The sequence below is a fragment of the Helianthus annuus genome, chromosome 13 (assembly GCF_002127325.2).
Source record: "Helianthus annuus cultivar XRQ/B chromosome 13, HanXRQr2.0-SUNRISE, whole genome shotgun sequence".
In the NCBI taxonomy this organism is placed as follows: Eukaryota; Viridiplantae; Streptophyta; class Magnoliopsida; order Asterales; family Asteraceae; genus Helianthus; species Helianthus annuus.
In genome coordinates, this window is record NC_035445.2 from 43,698,404 (window position 1) to 43,710,278 (window position 11,875).

The 11,875-nt window shown below is 39.0% G+C and overlaps 1 non-coding gene across 1 annotated transcript; it reads right to left on the reverse strand.

Annotated features, from left to right (window-relative positions):
- Positions 1-8,607: 8,607 nt before the first annotated feature.
- Positions 8,608-8,714, reverse strand: LOC118485984. The gene has a single exon (XR_004877841.1). It is a non-coding gene; the product is annotated as a small nucleolar RNA R71 (small nucleolar RNA).
- Positions 8,715-11,875: the final 3,161 nt, after the last annotated feature.

The following is an 11,875-nucleotide window of genomic DNA, read 5'->3' on the forward strand; positions in this document are numbered from 1 at the left end:
AAAAAGTATGGGTCCGTCCAAACCAGAAATCAATTATTAGTTAGACATCGCGGTTGTGATGTCCGGTTATGATGGGTCACTCCGATTTAAGTAATGATGCGAACGGAAAAAAGAACAAAAGTCACCGGATTTCACCACTAGCCGCCGGAAAAGAACCATCACAGTCACGAGATTACCGGTGCCGACTGTTCCGTTGTCGTCGCCTACGGCTCCACTCCTCTCGACTTCTTTTCTGCTCGGCAATGGTGGTGCGATGTGACAGAGAAAGAAAGAAGAGAGAGGAATGAGTGCTTTTCTCAGGGTTTGTAACAGAGGACGGGGGGTTTTCATCTTCAAGATCCATGATTTCTAAAGAACTTAATTTGGGGGTAGAGAGAGGGGGCAATACCGACTAATTTTGGGTGTGGGTTTGTTTTTTTCTATGGTGGAGTTTCTTGCAATTTATCTGCTGTGAACATGGATATGTGAGAATAGTCATAAATTGTTTTTTTCAAGAGATGGAGAAGGTTGTGAGTTTGTATAATATCTAAAGCATAACATCATTATATTTTTCTAAACATTTAATTAAACTTTTTCTAATTAGGTATCATAAAATTTGGAAGGTGTACTAAAATATGTATGTAATATAAGTCGTACTTGAAAGGTTAATTTTTAGACCGTTTGACACACGTATGGGGATTTAAGCATGTGGTTTCAATCGATAAAAAATATGTATCGCTTGTTATGCCGAGTGTCGATATCATACAAGTATTATACAAGTATTGAACGAAAGTCCGTCTCAAGGAACGAGAGAATCACACTAGTTGTAATGCAAATGATAAATGACCTCATCCCCTTTGACATCTTCTCATTTGACCTCCTTTGACATTTCAAATACCCTTTTTTGTAATATCAAAAATTAGTAACCAAACGTATGTTACATGCCTTTCCCGCTATGCTGCTATTAATAAATAGGAGCATTGGATGTATTAAAGGCACAATATGATGTGAAAATCCTTGATGAGTTATAGATATGTTCATCCTTTAACTTGTTATAAGTGTTAAAAATTAGATGAAATTTCTCTAAGTTACTTTTTTTTAAAGTTAAGCCTTTTCTTATAGTTAACATGTAAACTTGTTATGTGAAATGATATTAAAAATTGTTTCAACTTACATGGTGTTGGTAAGTTAGATAGTATCTAAGATAATAGGTGATTAGTGTACAAATTTAGTCATTAAAAAATATATATATGAATCAGGCTTCTCGGAATGCGTACTAGTTGATTAGGGTTTGCTACATATTTTAAGGGTGTACCTATTGGCACACCCATTTGCCTATCTACACACCTTAAAAGGTGTTTTTTTGTCCTTATATGTACACCCTGCAATGTCGAACTGTGGCCAAAACGTGGCGTTTTGGTCCGGTTAACCAGATAAAGACTGACGGGTGTCTGACGGGTCTGTTGACCGGACCAAAACGTCGAGCTTTGGCCGCGTTTTGGTCCTGTCAACCAGACAAAAGACTGACACCCGGTCTGGTTGCAGGACCAAAACGCGGCCAAAGCTAGGCGTTTTGGTCCGGTCAACAGACCGTCAGACACCCGTTAGTCTTTATCTGGTTAACCGGACCAAAAAGCCACATTAACGACACGTTTTGGCCACAGTTCGACACTGCAAGGTGTGCATATAAGGACAAAAACCACCTTTTTGGGGTGACTATCTACACACCAAGTGTGTAGATAGTTTGGGCCTATTTTAATCAGATGATATATTGACTAGTGTGTAGCAGTGACATGTTTTGAATATAAAATCTCCAATACTTTCACGTTAAGGTTGAAGAGAATCTTACAAACTGCAATTATAAAAAGAAAATGGATATACACACAACTTAAGAATAGAAAAAGCATGCATGTCGTGTGTTGAGGCCTTCTCCTGGGAAGTGAAAGGGTCTTTCGGATAGTCAACGAACCGCGCTAGTGATCATCTTGCACACTGAAACAAGCTGTTAGCCTCGTCATAGGCCTGAGACCCAACTCCGGCGTAAGAGTAAGCTCATGGTGCTTTTGTGAAGTAATTAGTAGAAAGTGAGTAATTTGTTTCAGTTGCCAACCATCACAATTTATGATGCTATTTATACTAATTCTTACCTACAAGAGCATTTAATTCTTGGCTTGGGTTGTGCTTGAGGCTAATTACCGAGCAACCGTGATTAGTTGTTTTCCTAATGACTGACGTCTCACAGTACTGGAGTGTTATCTATCCAATCTTCCTCTCTTCGTTCTTCGACCTTGTTGTTACTCTAACACGGCTTACTTTAGCTATGATATGGTCTTCCCCATCCTTAGTAAGAGTATAACGGGCTGTCACATCGTTACTTCTGTCGGGTTTTTTAACCCCCATAGAATCTCTCCCGAACCATTCATAATCAAAACCCTGAACGCGCGCACGATGAGATTTGACATGAAAAACGAAGAAACGGGATCCAGCATGTCCCCGCGCGTCGCGGGAACATGCTAAACCCTGTCGCGACTCGCGGTAGGGGGTGAGCCACGTGTCAAATACACGTGTCACCATTGGGTGACACGTGGCAAGGCAAGGGGGTGACTAGGCTGACCTAAGCCCTAGCTCAGGCTCCCGCGTGTGTGAAGGGACTCCCTCCACCTCCCGCAACGCACAACCGAGTTCAATTGTAGGTATAAATAGGGCCGACATGGGACAGGTTTCACTCGCTCATTTTCGTTTCTATAATCTCTATTCTCAATCTCTATAAACTCTATTCTCATATAATGTGTTTAAAACCGTGAATCACCAATACGATACCTTGTCCAATGGATCAGAAAACCAACCAACGAACGCCAAAGCTTTGGCTGAATAAGGTGAGTCTTTGTTAACCTACGTTGTGGTTTTGATCTTGTGCTTATCGTTTGGTTGATTTGGTTTTACACTAGTACACGTCACATTCTGTGTAATTAGGAAATAGAACTAGGAGGCTTTAACAACCAGGAACCCTAATTTGTTCAAGGTAAGACATTCACCTTTTCATTACAACATGTTTTTTTCCAAAACCCTAAATGTCTTTCCGGTTTTTACTTACTTTATAGTTATTAAAGATTTGTATTATTACGGAAAAACTATCGCTAGTATGTGGGATTTTGTATACATTATTTGATAATTTTTGTTATTGGACGTATGGGCCAATAGTGATATGACCATAGTCACAGATCCGGTCGAGTGACAAGTATTAGTGGGTAGTTGTAAGATATAAACAAATAAAAAAATTCTTGATGTTGTAATTGTAAGAATGTTTCATTTTTATACAAATGAATGTACTTACTAGTATTTCCTGCTAATCAAATATTTTTAAACGCATTTCCGGTGATTTACTGTGAAAGAAAGGAATAATGCTACGAGGCACACAAGCTTAAATAAGTGGCTAGTTCACCTGAAAAAAGAAACGTGTTTTGTAATTATGGGTTTATCCCTATGAAAACCTTTTATGTAAAGATGGGTTTTATCCCACAAGTTATAAAATGAAAACTTCGGTATTTGAAAACTCTGATATTTTTCCTGACACACGATCCTGATTAAATTTCTGCTGCAAAAGTTTTAATAAACATCGTTACACTTGAACTGTTAATGGTTCTCGTCTAGGGTAGGGTTAGGGGTTGTGACAGAAGGTGTTATTAGAGCTACTGGTTTAAACAAAATATGTATTGTAATAATATTTAAAGATTAGAGGTCAGGAAATAGATAAAATAATTATGGGATAAATAAATTATTGTGATCCTAACCAAAAAATAGATATATGATTTTTGGAGTTCGTTGTTTTTATTGTTTTTTACTTAAAGCATGAGCGACAAAGAGCTATCAGAAGTTTTTCAGAACATATATATTACTAACACAGATATGTAAACAAATGATGATAAGTCGGAACCCAAACCGGATATGTAGAAGACATTGATGAACCAATGGTGTTTAAAGCTCAACCTTTAGTAGAAGTACCACCTAAGAAAAGAAAGATGGCAATAAAAAGGCAAGAGAGAAAGGAGGAAAAAGAAGAAACTAATAGCAGCAATACTACCATCAACTAATGATAATCAACTCCCAGCACCTATGCCACTGTCTTGGGAAGAACTGGACCGCCGGTTGGCAAGTTGTGAAATATTCAAACCAATAACTGAAGAAACCAACCTAGGAATTCCAGTAGACTGTAATATGCCACCCTATTCCCCAATACCAATAAACCCAGAACCAGTACTCCAATAGGAAGCGTTTCCAAACCCAGATGAAGAATGGTGGAGCAATGACTTAGCATTCAATAACATGATGAATAACCCATTCCCAACATTCCAACCTGCATCCCAGGTGTATCCACCAATGTGTCCCAAAAACGTAGTAGAACTGCGCCGCTATGAAGAAGAAATAATGGATGCAGGAAACCGGGTCCGAACAATGGGAGAGAATCTCGTCTAGAAATATGACGAGAGGGAGCACCACTTTTAAAGCAAATCTAACATATTTATATAATGTACATATGTGTGAGTATTATTGTAATTTATGTATAAACTAAACTAAACTAAACTAAACTAAACTAATATATATAGGGAGAGAAGCGAAAATTTATAAAAAAATTGTAAAAAGAAAATTGGTATGTTTTTAGGCTTTTTAGTTAGTTTTTTGGTTTTCTCATTTGTAGTAGTTTTTTCATGATCCATCCCATATATATACATATATATATATACACGTTTTCATGACCTCCCGAACTTTTCGCTCAATAATGTTATGTATGTACGTTTCATATAGAATTTTTTTAGGTATACACGTTTTCGACCCCTCGGTTTTATAAAAAAATTACTTATATAGCCCAAATAATTATATTTCGGCCCAAGAATTATATTTGTAAACGTGTTTGGAAGAATATATTGTTTATAGCCTAATTGTCCAATTAACTATAGCCTAAATAGAAAGCCCACCTTATTAAAAAAACCCAAATTCGGTCAAGGGGTATACGACCAGACACTGGGGAACGAAGGGGAAAAAATTGTTGTTGCTGCCTGCTGGTGCCTGGTTCTGGCTACGCCGCTGCTTGTTTGACTTCGAGTGATTCTTCTTTAATCACTAGAAGATATATGTTTTTAATCTTTAGGTTTAATTAGGGCTGCAATATATGTGATTTAGGTTAAAATTAGGGGTGAAATTAGGGCCAAGTTTTTGCCCTAAACTTGTTGAATCTTTCTTTAATTATGTCTATTTTTATTTGTTTAATCTTGATGTGATTTAAATAGAAATAAGAACTTGAAATTTAGGGTGATTTGTTAACTTGTTGTGTTACTACATTATGTTATGGGAACGTATAAAAGCATAACTATAATTCTTCATCCAGCTGAACCGGGTACCCACCTTCATCCCTTTTTTAATGTTTTGGTGTCTTTGTTTAGTTGTTTGTTAAACAATGTTTACTTTTAACGTTTGAGAACGTGTTTTATTTGATATTAATGTTTGACCCGACCTGACCCGATCCGAATCACTGACGTCCGAACCGAACATATCACTTCAAAACAAAGCAATAGAAAATTTTTTAGGTCCGATGGCTTCCGACCCCTCGGTGGAAATTTTCAAGCTTCGCTACTGTATATATTTATATGGTATTGTATATGTAAGATATACGAGGCATAATATATATAAAGGGTAAAAGTCGCAATGATCGACGATTACATGATATATCCTGAGTATATGTGTTGATGATATTTTGAATACTTGGTTATTATGTGATATTAATTTTTGAACTATGTTTGCAATTCAGATGTCGAATGAAGCTTCTACTAATCAGTCAATCCATAACAATCATGAAATTTTTTTGGATAAAAGTTCTATAGAAAATATAGTAGCCCAAGGAATTGCAGATTTAATACCTTTAATTATCGAAGCTGTTAGGAACCCTGTACCTGTAGACAAAAATAAGGCTGTAAGTAGCTGATGTGTATAAAATGCAACATATAAATTACATCAAATGTGACATAAAACTAACCCTTTTTAGTACTAATGTTGGAAAAAGTGTGCTTTTGCCTTCCTTTTGTATTTTCAGGATTAAATGAGCTCAAATGAACAAAAGAAGCAAAAAGGCAGCTAAATCTAACATAAATACAAGAAAAGGAATAAACGTGGCATGCCCGACCCCTCGACAGCATCCTCCCAAGCAAAAACAAGAGAACAGAAGGATGAACACGCCTCGTGCTCAATGAACACGGGGGCGTTCCCAAGTGTCTGCAGAAAAGACAAAGTTGTAGAAGCTTCTATCACCCACCACGGGGGCGTGCCCAACGGACACGGGGCCGTGGTCAACTCTAAGATTCACAGAATCTAGGAAAATCTTGATAGTACAGATACGCTTCTGCACACGGGGTCGTGCCCAGCGGACACGAGGGCGTGGTCAACTAATGCATACAAACTGCAATTAATGAAGAAAGAGAAGATGGGTGGACACGGAGCCGTGCCCAATGGACACGGGGCCGTGTCCGGGCTTCTGTGCAGGCTATAAATAGGGGTGCTTGGCTCACTTGCAACTCATCCCTTGTCAAACCACCTCTCTCACACTTCACCCACCCACCACCACCATCACAACCCACATCCACCACCATCATCCATCATCCATCGTAGAGTGTGTGTAGTAGTCTCGGGATCCAAGATTGATAGTAAGAGTTCTTGACAATCAAAGGCCATGTTTGCCTAAGTCTCTTACATCACTTGGTGAAGACAAGCATTTAGTGTAATACTTTTTATTTTTAATCTTTTCGCACTTTTTATTTGGTTATGTATTAATGACTTTAATAACTAGTTTCTTATGTTGAAGGTGAATCTTCCTTATCATTTGTCCGTGGTGTCTTGGCGTTATTTTACCGTCTATATAAAATAAAAGATTTATACCATTCATATCTCCATGGTCTATATGGAGATATGTTGGCTACCTGGTCGGGGGTTAAGGGAATGGTTTGGTAAGAGTCTTGCCTTGTTCAGTGTATAGATCCTGCAAGGACCCGGGTCAAGCTTAGTAGGACCTCCTTCAATACCCACTGGTATTGGATGGCGGGGGTTCGAATTTCTTGATCCCTCATATGTAAGCTACTATTAAAACATTAACCCGGCTACGTAGGATTGTATCCCTGCTAACTCAAACTACTTAGCCGAGGGTAACGTCACCTTCAAAAGAGGGGCCTACCACATTACGCATTAATAACTTAATTAATTATCTTTCAATAATCCAACCCTTTAGGATTGTATCCTTGCTGACTCAAACTACTGGGTTGATGGTAACATCACCTTCAAAAGAGGGGTCTACTACTATAACTAAGATAATCTCTTAAAAAGTGCAAAAGTGCGGAAATAATCAAAGGTTACACTAAAGGCGAGTCGGATCCAAGTGATTCATCTTGTCTATCTGTTTTTATTTTTATTTTCCGCATTTTTAGTTTTTATTTTCTAGTTTAAAATCTTTTTCTAAATTTTTGATTTGATTAGACGTTGAGGATAAACCGGTATTAAAAGCTGTTGTGTCCTTGGACGACCTCGATATCTTACCAACAGTATACTACGCTCACGATGGGTGCACTTGCCCATATGTGTGTTTGCTGTTAGTAAATATCGTGTTTTATAAATTTAAAACTTGACTAAAGTGGTTAAAAAGGGCTAAAAATATACTAAAAAACCTATAACACACGACACGCATCAAGTTTTTGGCGCTGTTGCTAGGGACACAAGGATTTTAAGAAAGTTAGGAATCAACGGCCTATTCGCTTTTTCTTATTTTTCTATTTTTTTAAAGGATTTTTCTTAGATTTTCAGCTTCTGCAGAGCTCAGCACGGGCCGTGCCTGGTGGGACACGGGCCGTGCCCAGCGTTGTTACTTGCAGTTTTTATTTTCCGAGTTACAGAGAGTTGAGCACGGGGCCGTGTCGGTGCAACACGGGGACGTGTCGAGCTCCCCAGTAACAGGGATCCGGAAACCAATTACTGTGTTTCTGACCACGGGCCGTGTTATCTGAGCACGGGGTCGTGGTGAAACTTTTGACCAACGTTCTTTTGTGTTTTTATTGCAGGACTTGGAACCCAGACGCCACACCTGATGTTTCTACGTAGTGTATGAGCTCCAGTTCCAGTAGAGACATAAAAGAACCCCTAGACGAACCCGAACGCTTTCTAAGAAAAAGACTTAAAGCTAAAAACCAAGAGAAAGTTTTGGGGGACCCACTTCCAATGGCGGACCAACAAACCCTCATGGATTACCTATGTCCCACCGTAGGTAATCTCGGCGCCGCTATCAATGCTCCAAATGTCGAGGCCAACAACTTCGAACTTCGGCCGCATTTGATACAAATGCTCCAAAACTCCGCAACCTTCCATGGGCTTGCGGACGAAGATCCTCATTTACATATTACTAACTTCTTGGAAATATGTGATACCTTTCGGATTAATGGAGCATCAAATGACGCCATCTGCCTTCGAATGTTTCCATTTTCATTAAAAGACCGAGCTAAGGCTTGGCTTAATACCCTCTTAGTTGGCTCGGTAAACACCTGGGATGAACTAGCCCAAAAGTTTTTGTATAAGTATTTCCCTCCTGCTAAAACGGCTAAATTAATGACTGAAATTAATACATACTCACAAGAGGACGGGGAATCCTTATATGAAACTTGGGAAAGGTTCAAGGAGCTACTAAGAAAGTGCCCTCATCATGGTCTTGCGGTATGGCAACAAGTATCCACTTTCTACAATGGATTGTTGCCACACACAAGACAAACACTTGATTCTAGCTCCGGAGGACTTTTAGGTAATCGTCACCCAAATGAAATATACAATCAAATTGAGGAAATTGCTCAAACCAATTTTCAGTGGCACACTCCCCGAGGTAATAAATCTATTGCCCCGGGCGCCCATAAGGTTGACGAAAGCACTTCTTTACAAGCTCAAATCGAGGACCTTTCTTCAAAAATCAAAAAGTTAGAAATGGCAAAAATGGCCTCGGTTATGGCTTGTGAGGGGTGTGGTGGGCCACATGAAAATTGGAGTTGTATGAAAGAAATGGATAACCAAGCGGAAACGGTAAATTACATTGATAATAGACCTAGGCCGTCGAGTCCTTCAACGATACCTACAACCAAGGGTGGCGTAACCACCCTAATTAACCTTGGTTGGAGAGAACCCGACAATAGTAGTAGCCAACAAAATCTAAACCAATGATCAAACTTTCAACAACCGAGAAACGAGTCACAAAATTTCACTCAACAACAAAGGGGACGAGAGAGGCTTGAAGATACCGTATCTCACCTCATCTCCGACACCGAAAAGAAAAACTCGGATCGATTTCAACAACTGGAATCGAATTTTAGAAATCAACAAGCTAGTATTCAAAACATTGAAAAACAAATAAATCAACTAGCTCAAAATTTCTTCGAGAGACCACAAGGTGCGTTACCAAGCAATACCGAAACTAACCCAAAGGTGCAAGTACATCTCATCACCTTGAGAAACCGTACCGTGGGTCCTGAGGAGGCTCCATCACCTCCTATTGAAAAAAGCCGATCTAGCCAAACCACACCAACACCACAACAAGAGACGGCTCCTCCACCAAATCAAGAGCCCACCAAGAATCCTCCGGTTCCGTACCCTGGATGGTTAATTCGCCAAAAGACCGACGAACAATTCACAAAATTCGTAAATTTACTAAAACAATTGCATGTTAATATTCCATTTGTTGATGTCCTAACCCAAATGCCTAAATATTCAAAATTTATGAGGGACTTCCTCACTCACAAAAGGAAAATTGAGTCATTGCAATTAGTTAATTTAAGCAAAGAATGCTCCGCCTTGCTACTCAGCAAACTCCCGCAAAATAAGATCGATCCCGGAAGCTTCACTATCCCTTGTTCGATTGGGGAATCTCCCATTCGCAATGCACTAGCCGACCTCGGGGCTAGCATCAACCTCATGCCCGCATCAATGTTCAACCGGCTCGACCTAGGAAAAACAAGCCCTACAAAAATGAGAATACAACTCGCCGATAGGTCCGTCAAATATCCACAAGGTGTCGTTGAAAATCTATTGGTCAAAGTTGGCGAATTTGTCTTCCCAGCCGACTTTGTCATACTAGATATGGAGGAAGATACCGAAGTACCACTCATCTCAGGAAGGCCATTCCTAGCTACGGCCCATGAAGTGGTAGACATGAATGGTGGAACACTAACATTGAGGGTTGGGGACAAGGAAATGAAGTTTGGAGTTGGCAAGAGAGTAGAAGACGATGACCCGGTCAATTACATGAAAGTCATAGACTCAAGTTTGGATGATGCTCTCCGACGGTGCAACATGGGATGCAAAACATCCCACTTGGGTAACATATGACTGGCTTTGGGTCTAGCCAAGGCCCCTTATAAACGTGGCGCAGCACGGAGGCATTCCACGGAACTATCCTTAGTTTAGTTAGAATAACTTTTTATGCTTTCTAGTTTAGTTTTAATTTTCAGGAATAAAACACACTCGGGATGGTGAAGGATACTAAGGGAAGCTTGAACCAACACCGCATGCACAAAAATAGAGCCTCCCGATAGTTTTTCTTCGTTACAGCAAGTTCAGCACGGGCCGTGCCCACACAACACGGCCTCGTGCGGAACAATCTGCAGGAAATCGCCCAGTTCAGGTAACTGGACACGGGGCGTGTTCGCTAAACACGCCCCAGTTCCCAGGCTTCTGTTTCTTTTTTATGATTTCTGTTACTGGCAACCTGAACACGGGGCCGGGCCCGAACACCACGGGCCGGTGTCCAGACGGCCAGTAACATTAAAATTTGTTATTAACACACCTATTACACATTCAATCAACCTAAAAACTTATTTTTGGGACACATTGAGGACAATGTGTAATTTAAGTGTGGGGGGGGGGGGGATGCTGGAACCTTGAATTTTGCAAGTCCTAATCACAAGCCTTACACAAAACTCTATTGGAACCGCTAATCACCCCAAATTTTTTCAAAACTTTTTCATTTTTGTTACTTGTCTCGGTTTAATTTGGGAATTACAAGTTTTAAAAAGGTTATATTTTTACAAATTTACAAATGATAACGTCGTGATAAAAAGAACCAACATAAGAAAATTATGAAACGGCATGACAAGTCTAGTTAAAAATTTGATTATATATACTTGATCACATAAAAACCCATTCCCATAAAAAGTGAGTTTTGAGCCTTTATTGAGCATACAAATACACATCTTTAAATTAAATGCTCATTTTACGTTTCTTGTGTGAATAGCCGCTTGGTTTCTTACAATTCTAGAACTTGCCACGACGATTCATTCCCGATCCTTACCAACTTAAACCCGAGTAAGTAAATGATGGAGGCTTTAGGACTAACCCTTTTTATTTCTACACAATTATTTTTTTTACCACCTACCCAAAATCCCCCTAGTTAACCCCTTTGAGGCTAAACCTTTTCATTTCTTAACCCACAAAACAAACACCCTTTTACCCACCAAAACCCTTTTTTCATTTTAACCCCTTTATTTTAGTAAAAATCTCGGTTTTTCGTATGACATTCCTTATCAATATATATATATATATATATATATATATATATATATATATATATAGGGGAAGGATGTATAGAAAACCCACTTTAATTTAGAAAACCCGGGAAACTCAAAGCTCCCAACGTTTTTTTTTCTTGAAAAAATTTACACATGTTATATACATGTTTTTAAGGGTTTTGGGCAAAAAAATCAAAAAAGCGCCGAGTAGATATTTTAAAAAAAATAAACAAGTTTTGGTGTAACACATGTTACATTCATCTGACATATTTGTAACATGTGTTACACCAAAACTTGTTTATTTTTTTTTTAAAATATCTACT